General features: G+C 52.5%; 9 non-coding genes across 9 annotated transcripts; all 9 read left to right on the plus strand.

Moving 5' to 3' along the window:
- The first annotated feature begins 185 nt into the window (after positions 1-185).
- On the plus strand, positions 186-271 carry TRNAY-GUA (transfer RNA tyrosine (anticodon GUA)). Its single transcript is given in 2 exon segments — positions 186-222; positions 236-271. It is a non-coding gene; the product is annotated as a tRNA-Tyr (tRNA).
- A 518-nt stretch (positions 272-789) lies between these two features.
- On the plus strand, positions 790-861 carry TRNAD-GUC (transfer RNA aspartic acid (anticodon GUC)). The gene has a single exon. It is a non-coding gene; the product is annotated as a tRNA-Asp (tRNA).
- Positions 862-1816: 955 nt separating this feature from the next.
- Positions 1817-1888, plus strand: TRNAE-CUC (transfer RNA glutamic acid (anticodon CUC)). Its single transcript has one exon. It is a non-coding gene; the product is annotated as a tRNA-Glu (tRNA).
- An 899-nt stretch (positions 1889-2787) lies between these two features.
- On the plus strand, positions 2788-2873 carry TRNAY-GUA (transfer RNA tyrosine (anticodon GUA)). Its single transcript is given in 2 exon segments — positions 2788-2824; positions 2838-2873. It is a non-coding gene; the product is annotated as a tRNA-Tyr (tRNA).
- Positions 2874-3391: 518 nt separating this feature from the next.
- Positions 3392-3463, plus strand: TRNAD-GUC (transfer RNA aspartic acid (anticodon GUC)). The gene has a single exon. It is a non-coding gene; the product is annotated as a tRNA-Asp (tRNA).
- Positions 3464-4417: 954 nt separating this feature from the next.
- TRNAE-CUC (transfer RNA glutamic acid (anticodon CUC)) lies at positions 4418-4489 on the plus strand. The gene has a single exon. It is a non-coding gene; the product is annotated as a tRNA-Glu (tRNA).
- Positions 4490-5388: 899 nt separating this feature from the next.
- Positions 5389-5474, plus strand: TRNAY-GUA (transfer RNA tyrosine (anticodon GUA)). Its single transcript is given in 2 exon segments — positions 5389-5425; positions 5439-5474. It is a non-coding gene; the product is annotated as a tRNA-Tyr (tRNA).
- A 518-nt stretch (positions 5475-5992) lies between these two features.
- TRNAD-GUC (transfer RNA aspartic acid (anticodon GUC)) lies at positions 5993-6064 on the plus strand. The gene has a single exon. It is a non-coding gene; the product is annotated as a tRNA-Asp (tRNA).
- Positions 6065-7019: 955 nt separating this feature from the next.
- TRNAE-CUC (transfer RNA glutamic acid (anticodon CUC)) lies at positions 7020-7091 on the plus strand. The gene has a single exon. It is a non-coding gene; the product is annotated as a tRNA-Glu (tRNA).
- Positions 7092-12349: the final 5258 nt, after the last annotated feature.

Below are 12349 nucleotides of genomic sequence, written 5' to 3' on the forward strand. Positions count from 1 at the left end.
AAACGCGGGTGGCCTGTTTCTTTTCCTTTGCTTGCTTTGTTTAGGAAAGGAAAGTCTCCATTGGAGGGTTTGGTGTTTTCTCAAGCCCTGGAGTTGGTGTTTGGAAACAGAATGCGAGGTAGATGGCCGGGCTCCGCGCCCACTCCTCATGCGATATAGCGCCTTGTCATCCCCTCCCAACCTAGCCTTCGATAGCTCAGTTGGTAGAGCGGAGGACTGTAGTGGAGTGGCTGTCATCCTTAGGTCGCTGGTTCAAATCCGGCTCGAAGGATTTTTGCAAACTCTTCACTTTTTTCCCCTCTGCTTCCCAATGGAAAGCGCCTCTTTCTCGGACCCTCACACGCCGGGGCTTTTCCTGCCTCCCCTCTTCACCTTTACAGCCCAGCTCTCTCCTCCGGCGGGGGCGAGGGGGGGTGGTGTCTCCCGCCCCCCTCCCTGTGTGCAGCCCCCGCTGCAATGCCCCCTCATCAGACAGAGCCAGGGGCCCCTGGGCTGAAGAGCCAGTCCGGGGCCCCGTCTGAAGCAGCCCTGGGAGCTGGTTGTGGTGACTCTGGCATCAGGGGATGCTGCTGAGAGCGTCTGCTAGGAGGCGAGAGGGTTGCTGTGAGGTGTGAGGGAGGAGTGTGTTTGTGTGTGTATGGTGGGAGAGAGTGTGTGTGTGTTTGTTGAGCCCGTGGCCCCCTGTGTTGGTGTCAAGGAGTTGATAAATGGCACGAACCGGTAGCATATAGTGAAGAGGCGGCTCGAAGGCCACATAAGGAGCGGCCCAGCAGTTCGAGATTCATCGGTTCCTCGTTAGTATAGTGGTCAGTATCCCCGCCTGTCACGCGGGAGACCGGGGTTCAATTCCCCGACGGGGAGGATTCAGTCGCCTTTCTTAAAGCATGACAATTCTACCTCTATTTTAAGTGGCATCTAGAATGTGACACCCCTGCTATTGTTTACTGGCGCTTTTCATGTATGACGTCATCTCCGTTAACAGAAAGACTTACTAATACAATCTCACCATTTTTCAAATCAAACACGGGCGATTTTTAAGTCGCACACTTTTTGGGAAGCATTTCTGCCTTTCCATGTTCAGCTTCTGTGTACTTTATTGGAAAAAGAAGCGTGCACGAAGGGTTCTTATTGACATCAGAAATCAACGGACTGCATGATCAACATAATGCATTTAAGCCCGTTTCCCTTTCTACAGAAACATAAATGAAATGATGGATCGTGCTCTGAAGGAGGAATTGTTTTATATGACGGTGAAGCTTTTTTAAAATCTCTTTGTTTAAGTCTAATGGGTTAGAACTTCCAGTCATATTGTGAAAGTAAAATTTCCACTGGCGGCCTGCACTCCCGACCAGCCTCATCAGAGATCTTATATTGCCTAGGTCCAGCACGCCTACCAAATTCCGGTCAGGTTATAGCAGTGTATTCTGGGACTTGTAGTCCTGTTCCTAACACTCTAAACTCAGGCCGAGGGGAGCCAGCATCCAAAGTAACCCCCCCCCCCCCCCCCCGGGCTGGGAGAAGCGCTCATGTTCGGGTCTGGGCTAACTTGAGAGCTGTGTGGAGGCCTCGGACGAGCTCCAGGGATCCCCGAGAAGGGCTGCTACCCTCTGTTGGGGGTGTGCCTGAAAGCAGCGTGTTTTCTGTGTCTGTTGATGATCTCGAAAGTGCAGTAAAGACTATCTTGCCAGTGTTAGGTTGATGTGCTTTTCAGTGCTTTCTGTAGTGGATGAGGATATCACTGTGACAGAAGCAGAGGTGGCCTGACCGACCCTGCTGGTATGTCTTGGAGCAGCTGCTCTGAGGGCGAGGTGGGCGCTCCCTGGTGGTCTAGTGGTTAGGATTCGGCGCTCTCACCGCCGCGGCCCGGGTTCGATTCCCGGTCAGGGAAGGGGACTTTTTTTGACACTCTGTACTTCCGTTTTTTTGGGATCCTATTTAAACACATTTTTTAAGGTTTTACGTGGCAAATCTTTCTTTACATACATTTCTTCTTTACTTGACTTGCCACCTGCTAATAACTACGTCACCTTTCAGGGACAGAGACAAAGCACGGATAGAAAAGTCAATGCTGGTCGTCAAAGCTTATTCTTCACAACCGATGTCTTTCCACTTGGAAGATGCATTGGCAAATCCAGGAGGCCTGTTTCTATGGGTCTCCAGTTCTATCAAGAGTCTAGTTTCAAGACAACTTTGAAAGGAAGAGACTTGCTTCTGAAGATTGCAGCAGCATTGGCGGGAGAGAGGCGCACGGGCGGGCGGGACACTGCTCCTCAAGCCCGGTTTTACGCAGGATGGGCGGAGTGCCTCCGTCTGCCTGTCCGGCGGGGGCTCTCTCTTTAGCCTCATGGCCAGTCCGGCCCTGGTGCAGTCGTGTCTCACCAAGGGCGGGTCTAGGCCGTCACTCTGGAGTCTGTATCCTCCGGGTGAGGTCTCCTATTCTTCCACCTGGGGGCTGGAGAGGAGGGGGTGTTTGGTCCGGGGCGCCAGTCACAGTCGCCCTTGAGAGGCGTTTATATAAGGGAGTTTGTAACTGTAACCGTGTCTGGACTGGTTGTTCTAAGGTGCGCTAAGTGATGTCTTGGCATTTGGGAGAAGCTTTGAGAAACGCGGGTGGCCTCTTTCTTTTCCTTTGCTTGCTTTGTTTAGGAAAGGAAAGTCTCCATTGGAGGGTTTGGTGTTTTCTCCAGCCCCGGAGTTGGTGTTTAGAAACAGAATGCGAGGTAGATGGCTGGGCTCCGCGCCCACTCCTCATGCGATATAGCGCCTTGTCATCCCCTCCCAACCTAGCCTTCGATAGCTCAGTTGGTAGAGCGGAGGACTGTAGTGGAGTGACTGTCATCCTTAGGTCGCTGGTTCAAATCCGGCTCGAAGGATTTTTGCAAACTCTTCACTTTTTTCCCCTCTGCTTCCCAATGGAAAGCGCCTCTTTCTCGGACCCTCACACGCCGGGGCTTTTCCTGCCTCCCCTCTTCACCTTTGCAGCCCAGCTCTCTCCTCCGGCGGGGGCGAGGGGGGGTGGTGTCTCCCGCCCCCCTCCCTGTGTGCAGCCCCCGCTGCAATGCCCCCTCATCAGACAGAGCCAGGGGCCCCTGGGCTGAAGAGCCAGTCCGGGGCCCCGTCTGAAGCAGCCCTGGGAGCTGGTTGTGGTGACTCTGGCATCAGGGGATGCTGCTGAGAGCGTCTGCTAGGAGGCGAGAGGGTTGCTGTGAGGTGTGAGGGAGGAGTGTGTTTGTGTGTGTATGGTGGGAGAGAGTGTGTGTGTGTTTGTTGAGCCCGTGGCCCCCTGTGTTGGTGTCAAGGAGTTGATAAATGGCACGAACCGGTAGCATATAGTGAAGAGGCGGCTCGAAGGCCACATAAGGAGCGGCCCAGCAGTTCGAGATTCATCGGTTCCTCGTTAGTATAGTGGTCAGTATCCCCGCCTGTCACGCGGGAGACCGGGGTTCAATTCCCCGACGGGGAGGATTCAGTCGCCTTTTTTAAAGCATGACAATTCTACCTCTATTTTAAGTGGCATCTAGAATGTGACACCCCTGCTATTGTTTACTGGCGCTTTTCATGTATGACGTCATCTCCGTTAACAGAAAGACTTACTAATACAATCTCACCATTTTTCAAATCAAACACGGGCGATTTTTAAGTCGCACACTTTTTGGGAAGCATTTCTGCCTTTCCATGTTCAGCTTCTGTGTACTTTATTGGAAAAAGAAGCGTGCACGAAGGGTTCTTATTGACATCAGAAATCAACGGACTGCATGATCAACATAATGCATTTAAGCCCGTTTCCCTTTCTACAGAAACATAAATGAAATGATGGATCGTGCTCTGAAGGAGGAATTGTTTTATATGACGGTGAAGCTTTTTTAAAATCTCTTTGTTTAAGTCTAATGGGTTAGAACTTCCAGTCATATTGTGAAAGTAAAATTTCCACTGGCGGCCTGCACTCCCGACCAGCCTCATCAGAGATCTTATATTGCCTAGGTCCAGCACGCCTACCAAATTCCGGTCAGGTTATAGCAGTGTATTCTGGGACTTGTAGTCCTGTTCCTAACACTCTAAACTCAGGCCGAGGGGAGCCAGCATCCAAAGTAACCCCCCCCCCCCCCCCCGGGCTGGGAGAAGCGCTCATGTTCGGGTCTGGGCTAACTTGAGAGCTGTGTGGAGGCCTCGGACGAGCTCCAGGGATCCCCGAGAAGGGCTGCTACCCTCTGTTGGGGGTGTGCCTGAAAGCAGCGTGTTTTCTGTGTCTGTTGATGATCTCGAAAGTGCAGTAAAGACTATCTTGCCAGTGTTAGGTTGATGTGCTTTTCAGTGCTTTCTGTAGTGGATGAGGATATCACTGTGACAGAAGCAGAGGTGGCCTGACCGACCCTGCTGGTATGTCTTGGAGCAGCTGCTCTGAGGGCGAGGTGGGCGCTCCCTGGTGGTCTAGTGGTTAGGATTCGGCGCTCTCACCGCCGCGGCCCGGGTTCGATTCCCGGTCAGGGAAGGGGACTTTTTTTGACACTCTGTACTTCCGTTTTTTTGGGATCCTATTTAAACACATTTTTTAAGGTTTTACGTGGCAAATCTTTCTTTACATACATTTCTTCTTTACTTGACTTGCCACCTGCTAATAACTACGTCACCTTTCAGGGACAGAGACAAAGCACGGATAGAAAAGTCAATGCTGGTCGTCAAAGCTTATTCTTCACAACCGATGTCTTTCCACTTGGAAGATGCATTGGCAAATCCAGGAGGCCTGTTTCTATGGGTCTCCAGTTCTATCAAGAGTCTAGTTTCAAGACAACTTTGAAAGGAAGAGACTTGCTTCTGAAGATTGCAGCAGCATTGGCGGGAGAGAGGCGCACGGGCGGGCGGGACACTGCTCCTCAAGCCCGGTTTTACGCAGGATGGGCGGAGTGCCTCCGTCTGCCTGTCCGGCGGGGGCTCTCTCTTTAGCCTCATGGCCAGTCCGGCCCTGGTGCAGTCGTGTCTCACCAAGGGCGGGTCTAGGCCGTCACTCTGGAGTCTGTATCCTCCGGGTGAGGTCTCCTATTCTTCCACCTGGGGGCTGGAGAGGAGGGGGTGTTTGGTCCGGGGCGCCAGTCACAGTCGCCCTTGAGAGGCGTTTATATAAGGGAGTTTGTAACTGTAACCGTGTCTGGACTGGTTGTTCTAAGGTGCGCTAAGTGATGTCTTGGCATTTGGGAGAAGCTTTGAGAAACGCGGGTGGCCTCTTTCTTTTCCTTTGCTTGCTTTGTTTAGGAAAGGAAAGTCTCCATTGGAGGGTTTGGTGTTTTCTCCAGCCCCGGAGTTGGTGTTTAGAAACAGAATGCGAGGTAGATGGCTGGGCTCCGCGCCCACTCCTCATGCGATATAGCGCCTTGTCATCCCCTCCCAACCTAGCCTTCGATAGCTCAGTTGGTAGAGCGGAGGACTGTAGTGGAGTGACTGTCATCCTTAGGTCGCTGGTTCAAATCCGGCTCGAAGGATTTTTGCAAACTCTTCACTTTTTTCCCCTCTGCTTCCCAATGGAAAGCGCCTCTTTCTCGGACCCTCACACGCCGGGGCTTTTCCTGCCTCCCCTCTTCACCTTTGCAGCCCAGCTCTCTCCTCCGGCGGGGGCGAGGGGGGGTGGTGTCTCCCGCCCCCCTCCCTGTGTGCAGCCCCCGCTGCAATGCCCCCTCATCAGACAGAGCCAGGGGCCCCTGGGCTGAAGAGCCAGTCCGGGGCCCCGTCTGAAGCAGCCCTGGGAGCTGGTTGTGGTGACTCTGGCATCAGGGGATGCTGCTGAGAGCGTCTGCTAGGAGGCGAGAGGGTTGCTGTGAGGTGTGAGGGAGGAGTGTGTTTGTGTGTGTATGGTGGGAGAGAGTGTGTGTGTGTTTGTTGAGCCCGTGGCCCCCTGTGTTGGTGTCAAGGAGTTGATAAATGGCACGAACCGGTAGCATATAGTGAAGAGGCGGCTCGAAGGCCACATAAGGAGCGGCCCAGCAGTTCGAGATTCATCGGTTCCTCGTTAGTATAGTGGTCAGTATCCCCGCCTGTCACGCGGGAGACCGGGGTTCAATTCCCCGACGGGGAGGATTCAGTCGCCTTTTTTAAAGCATGACAATTCTACCTCTATTTTAAGTGGCATCTAGAATGTGACACCCCTGCTATTGTTTACTGGCGCTTTTCATGTATGACGTCATCTCCGTTAACAGAAAGACTTACTAATACAATCTCACCATTTTTCAAATCAAACACGGGCGATTTTTAAGTCGCACACTTTTTGGGAAGCATTTCTGCCTTTCCATGTTCAGCTTCTGTGTACTTTATTGGAAAAAGAAGCGTGCACGAAGGGTTCTTATTGACATCAGAAATCAACGGACTGCATGATCAACATAATGCATTTAAGCCCGTTTCCCTTTCTACAGAAACATAAATGAAATGATGGATCGTGCTCTGAAGGAGGAATTGTTTTATATGACGGTGAAGCTTTTTTAAAATCTCTTTGTTTAAGTCTAATGGGTTAGAACTTCCAGTCATATTGTGAAAGTAAAATTTCCACTGGCGGCCTGCACTCCCGACCAGCCTCATCAGAGATCTTATATTGCCTAGGTCCAGCACGCCTACCAAATTCCGGTCAGGTTATAGCAGTGTATTCTGGGACTTGTAGTCCTGTTCCTAACACTCTAAACTCAGGCCGAGGGGAGCCAGCATCCAAAGTAACCCCCCCCCCCCCCCCCCGGGCTGGGAGAAGCGCTCATGTTCGGGTCTGGGCTAACTTGAGAGCTGTGTGGAGGCCTCGGACGAGCTCCAGGGATCCCCGAGAAGGGCTGCTACCCTCTGTTGGGGGTGTGCCTGAAAGCAGCGTGTTTTCTGTGTCTGTTGATGATCTCGAAAGTGCAGTAAAGACTATCTTGCCAGTGTTAGGTTGATGTGCTTTTCAGTGCTTTCTGTAGTGGATGAGGATATCACTGTGACAGAAGCAGAGGTGGCCTGACCGACCCTGCTGGTATGTCTTGGAGCAGCTGCTCTGAGGGCGAGGTGGGCGCTCCCTGGTGGTCTAGTGGTTAGGATTCGGCGCTCTCACCGCCGCGGCCCGGGTTCGATTCCCGGTCAGGGAAGGGGACTTTTTTTGACACTCTGTACTTCCGTTTTTTTGGGATCCTATTTAAACACATTTTTTAAGGTTTTACGTGGCAAATCTTTCTTTACATACATTTCTTCTTTACTTGACTTGCCACCTGCTAATAACTACGTCACCTTTCAGGGACAGAGACAAAGCACGGATAGAAAAGTCAATGCTGGTCGTCAAAGCTTATTCTTCACAACCGATGTATTTCCACTTGGAAGATGCATTGGCAAATCCAGGAGGCCTGTTTCTTTTTCTTTGTGGGCTTTGCCTAGAGAAACACCACATAGATGGGCATTTCATTGAAAAACAGCAAACATAATGTGCATCCAGAGCAAGACAGAAACAATCCTTCCTGAACACATATAGCTGCAGCAGCAAGCGCGCAGTGGGTGAGAGCCTGTAAGTAAGTGTCCACGCAGGCAGCCTGGAACCCTCCAGGGGGAGGGGAAAACTATTACAAAGGCTAAGGGTTGTTATTCCCAATTTCATGTGTCCGGGAAGTGCCTGTGCATGTGTTTTTTGAAAAAATGAAATGGAAGATATGCTTGTTTCTTTTCAGCTTAAGGACAAGCGTCATTAGGCAATGTCCAGTGTCAGCAAGTGAGGACCAGTGTCAGCAGACGAGGACCAGTGCCAGCAGGTGAGGACCAGCGTCAGCAGGAGAGGACCAGTGTCAGCAGGTGAGTACCAGTGTCAGCAGGTGAGGACCAGTGTGGACATACGAGGACCAGTGCCAGCAGTCGAGACCAGCATCAGCAGCTGAGGATTAGTGTCAGCAGGTGAGTACCAGTGTCAGCAGGTGAGGACCAGTGTCAGCAGGCAAGGACCAGCTTCAGCAGGTGAGGACCAGTGTCAGCAGGTGAGGACCAGCGTCAGCAAGTGAGGACCAGTGTCAGCAGGTGAGGATAAGTGTCAGCAGGGAGGGCCAGCATTAGCTGGGAGGACCAGTGTTAGCAGGGAGGACCATTGTCAGCAGGTGAGGACCAGCATCAGCAGGGAGGACCGGTGTCAGCAGGGAGTACCAGTGACAGCAGGGAGGACCAGTGTCAGCAGGGAGGACAAGCATCAGCAGGGAGGACCAGAGTCAGCGGGGAGGACCAGTGTCAACAGGTGCGGACCGGTGTCAACAGACGAGGACCAGTGTCAGCAGTCGAGGGCCAGTGTCAGCAGCTGAGGACCAGTGTCAGCAGGTGAGGACCAGTGTCAGCAGGTGAGGACCAGTGTCAGCAGGTGAGGACCAGTGTCAGCAAACAAGGACCAGTGTCATCAGGTGAGGATCAGTGTCAGCAGGTGAGGACCAGCATCAGCAGGTGAGGACCAGCGTCAGCAGGTGAGGACCAGTGTCAGCAGGTGAGGACAAGTGTCAGCAGGGAGGGCCAGTGTTAGCTGGGAGGACCAGTGTCAGTAGGGAGGACCAGTGTCAGCAGGTGAGGACCGGCATCAGCTGGAAGGGCCTATGTCAGTAAGGAGGTCCAGCATCAGCTAGGAGGGCCAGTTTCAGCAGGGAGGACCAGTGTCAGCAGGGAGGTCCAGCATTAGCTGGGAGGACCTGTGTCAGCAGGGAGGTCCAGCATCAGAATGGAGGGCCAGCGTAACCTGGGAGCCCAGTGTCAGCAGGGAGGACCAGCTTCAGCAGGGAGGACAAGTGTCAGCAGGGAAGACCAGTGTCAGCAGGGAGTTCCAGCATTATCTAGGAGGGCCTGTGTCAGTAAGGAGGTCCAGCATCAGCTAGGATGGCCAGTGTCAGAAGGGAGGACCAGTGTCAGCAGGGAGGTCCAGCATTAGATGAGAGGGCCTTTGTCAGCAGGGAGGTCCAGTGTCAGAAGGGAGGGCCAGCTTAAGCTGGGAGGCCAGTGTCAGCAGGGAAGACCAGTGTCAGCAGGGAGGTCCAGCATTGGGAGTGCCTGTGTCAGCAGGGTGGTCCAGCGTCAGCAGGGAGAGCCAGGGTAAGCTGGGAGGGCCAGTGTCAGCAGGGAGGTGCAGCATCAGCTGGGAAGACCAGTGTCAGAAGGGAGGACCAGTGTCAGCAGGGAGGACCAATGTCATCAGAGAGGACCAGTGTCTGCAGGGAGGACCAGTGTCAGCAGGGAGGACCAGTGTCAGCAGGGAGGACCAGCATTAGATGAGAGGGCCTTTGTCAGCAGGGAGGTCCAGTGTCAGAAGGGAGGGCCAGCGTAAGCTGGGAGTCCAGTGTCAGCAGGGAGGACCAGCGTCAGCAGGGAGGTCCATCTGGGAGTACAGTAGGGAGGACCAGTGTCAGCAGGAAGGACCAATGTCAGCAGGGAAGACCAGTGTCAGCAGGGAGGTCCAGCATTAGTTGGGAGTGCCTGTGTCAGCAGGGTGGTCCAGCGTCAGCAGGGAGAGCCAGGGTAAGCTGGGAGGGCCAGTGTCAGCAGGGAGGTGCAGCATCAGCTGGGAGGACCAGTTTCAGCAGGGAGGACCAGCGTCAGCAGGGAGGACCAGTGTCAGCTGGCACCCAAGAACCACTCTTGGGAACATACAGCTTCAACAGCGATGGTACGTGACTTGGACACTCTGGCAGGTGGTACACAAATATCTCCCCTGTATCGATTCCACAGACCCCACACTGAAGACCATTTACGTGGTTGGCCCCTCGCCACATAGACAGTCTTTTCACGGAACATGCACCAGTCCATATCCTCTTTCCAACCCTCGAGAGTAGGTGGCCTTTCGGATCCCCACTTTTGAGCTATATTACGCTTTGCGAACATGGCATCCAACATCGTCCACTTGGTCTGGGCCAAATTTAGATCCGTCGGCTCCCAAATATTAAGGAGGCTTCTCCTAGCCTCCTGCCGCACAGTGATCCCCAAGACCCCACTCATCGTATTGTGTATCTCATTCCAGTATTCAACTATATATCGACATTCCCAGAGGACATGGAGGAGCGTACCAACAAGACCACACCCTCTTCTGCACAAATCAGTTTCAGATAGCCCCATCCGAACCAGTCGGGGTCCAGTGACATACACCCTGTGTAGTATTTTCAGCTGGACAAGGCTTAACCTTGCTGGGATTGCGACCTCCTTCGGAGATGACACGGCTGACTGCCAATCCTCATCATCTATTTCAATACCATCTTGCATCCATTTATCCCTCACCTCCACAAGAAGATCTGCCCTATGATTAATAATTTTCCTGTAAATCAGGGAGATAGTCATCTCTGGCATATGACCATCCAAAATCCTGTCTTCTAGGGGTGAGGCCTCCGGCAGGTCTGTCTCCGCTGGCAGAGTTGCCTTCAGCGCGTGTGTGACTTGTGCATATCGGAAATACTCTGATTCCCCCAGCTCAAATTCCGTCTGTAGTTCTTCGAACGTTTTAATCATTAATGGTCGAGATCCAAATCAAGTCCCACTTATCGAACCCTTTTATATGCCAAAGCTTGCCTAATTTTCCCGACGCAAATAGCGGGGTAGCCATCGTCAGTCGATCCCTCCATCCCAATGAATTTGTGGCATCATGCCAAATCCACACCACATCGTCAAGTTCACAATCAGAGACCTGTTATATAGTGCCCTATTATAATTACCTCCAAGGAGAAGCAACCTGTCCATCCCAAAACCAGGGTCCGATACCGGCCCATAAGTTCCATGATTGATGGCCGCCAGCTGAGAAGCCCAATAGTAACGTTTGATATTGGGGAGGACGATTCCCCCATCATACCAAGGGAGCGTCAGTTTGGCTAAGGCAATACGGGGCCTTCCCTCCTATAACAGACTACGCTGCAACCCTTCCACCTCTCAAAAATAACTAGCCGGAACCAAATCCAACGTGTTTTGAAGGGCATAAAGGAAGCGGGGCAGAGACATCATTTTAAAAAGGGTCGCACGCCCCAATAGGGATAAAGGGAGCTTCTTCCAACCGATTGTGTCAGCCCTCAGTCTGAGTAAATGGGGAAGGAGGTTCCTGGTGTAACGGATTGTAGAGTCCAATGATATGAAGATCCCAAGATACTTGAACCCTCCTGAGGCGATTTGAATAGGACAATTTCGCGGGGGAACCGGAGCCTCCCTACAAAGGACAAACAAAAGTGACTTCCCCCAGTTTATCGACAGCCCCGAATTTCTGCCAAAAGAGGCCAACACGTCGCATACTACAATTAGGGATTTCCTAGGTGAAGTCAAATAAAGGAGAATATCGTCCGCATACAGCGAGACCCGGTCTTCCCACTGTGAAGAGCATTGAATACCTCGAATCAAGGGCTCCCAGCGGATCCAGGCTGCCAAAGGCTCGAGGGCCAGCGAGAACAGAAGTGGAGAGAGGGGACAACCCTGTCAAGTTCCCCGCCCAAGACAAAATGGCGCAGAGACCCGGTTGTTTACCACCACTTGAGCGAGAGGTTCAGTGTATAGCAGGCGCACCCAGCAAATGAACTCAGGACCGAAGCCAAATTTAGCCAGAACTGCCCACAAATATGGCCATTCCACTGTGTCAAAGGCCATCGTTGCGTCAAGTGACGCTATTATGGCCGGCTCTCTTAGGGTATGGGCCCTGGCTATTGCTCCATGCAGCCTGCGCAGGTTTAAGGCCGTGTTTCTGTGAGGAATAAAGCCCGATTGATCCGGGTGTATCAGCCCGCTGATCACCTTAATCAATCTCTTGGAGAGGAGCGTAGCAAGTATTTTACGCTCTGCATTCAACAATGAAATTGGCCTATACGAGGCACAATTCGATTTCGGCTTGCCCTCCTTGTGTATAACCACAATAGAGGCAATCCTCCGATCATAGGGCAATATCCCCATCTCCCGGGCCTCCACAAACATGTCCCACAGGTAAGACGCGATCTTATCTGGCCGTAACTTGTAAAGCTCAATCGGGAGCCCAACTACTTACCCACATTCAAGCCACCTCATCGGTCGTGAAGGCGGCGTCCATGAGATCCCGGTCCTCACTCGACAAGCACGGCAACTGCAAGTCCTGCAGAAGCAGGTGAGAGTCTTCCTCTGGGAGATACGATACCGATGTGTACACCGTCGGAAAATAATCGGCAAAACTGTCTACTATACTCTGTGGGTCCATGAGTCGCATGCCCTCTGCATTCACAATTTCTGGGATGACCCGATCTGCCCTATCTTTCTTATCCAACCAGGCAATAAGTTTCCCTGCTTTGTCTCCAACATCATATAACCTACCCTGCTGCTCTCTACTCGGGGCTCTGGCTGTATCCGTGACCAGTGATCTATACTCGAGCTGCTTAAGCTTCAGAACATGCAATTTAGACCG

This window comes from Lissotriton vulgaris, chromosome 1_1, assembly GCF_964263255.1.
Source record: "Lissotriton vulgaris chromosome 1_1, aLisVul1.2, whole genome shotgun sequence".
NCBI classification, from domain to species: Eukaryota; Metazoa; Chordata; class Amphibia; order Caudata; family Salamandridae; genus Lissotriton; species Lissotriton vulgaris.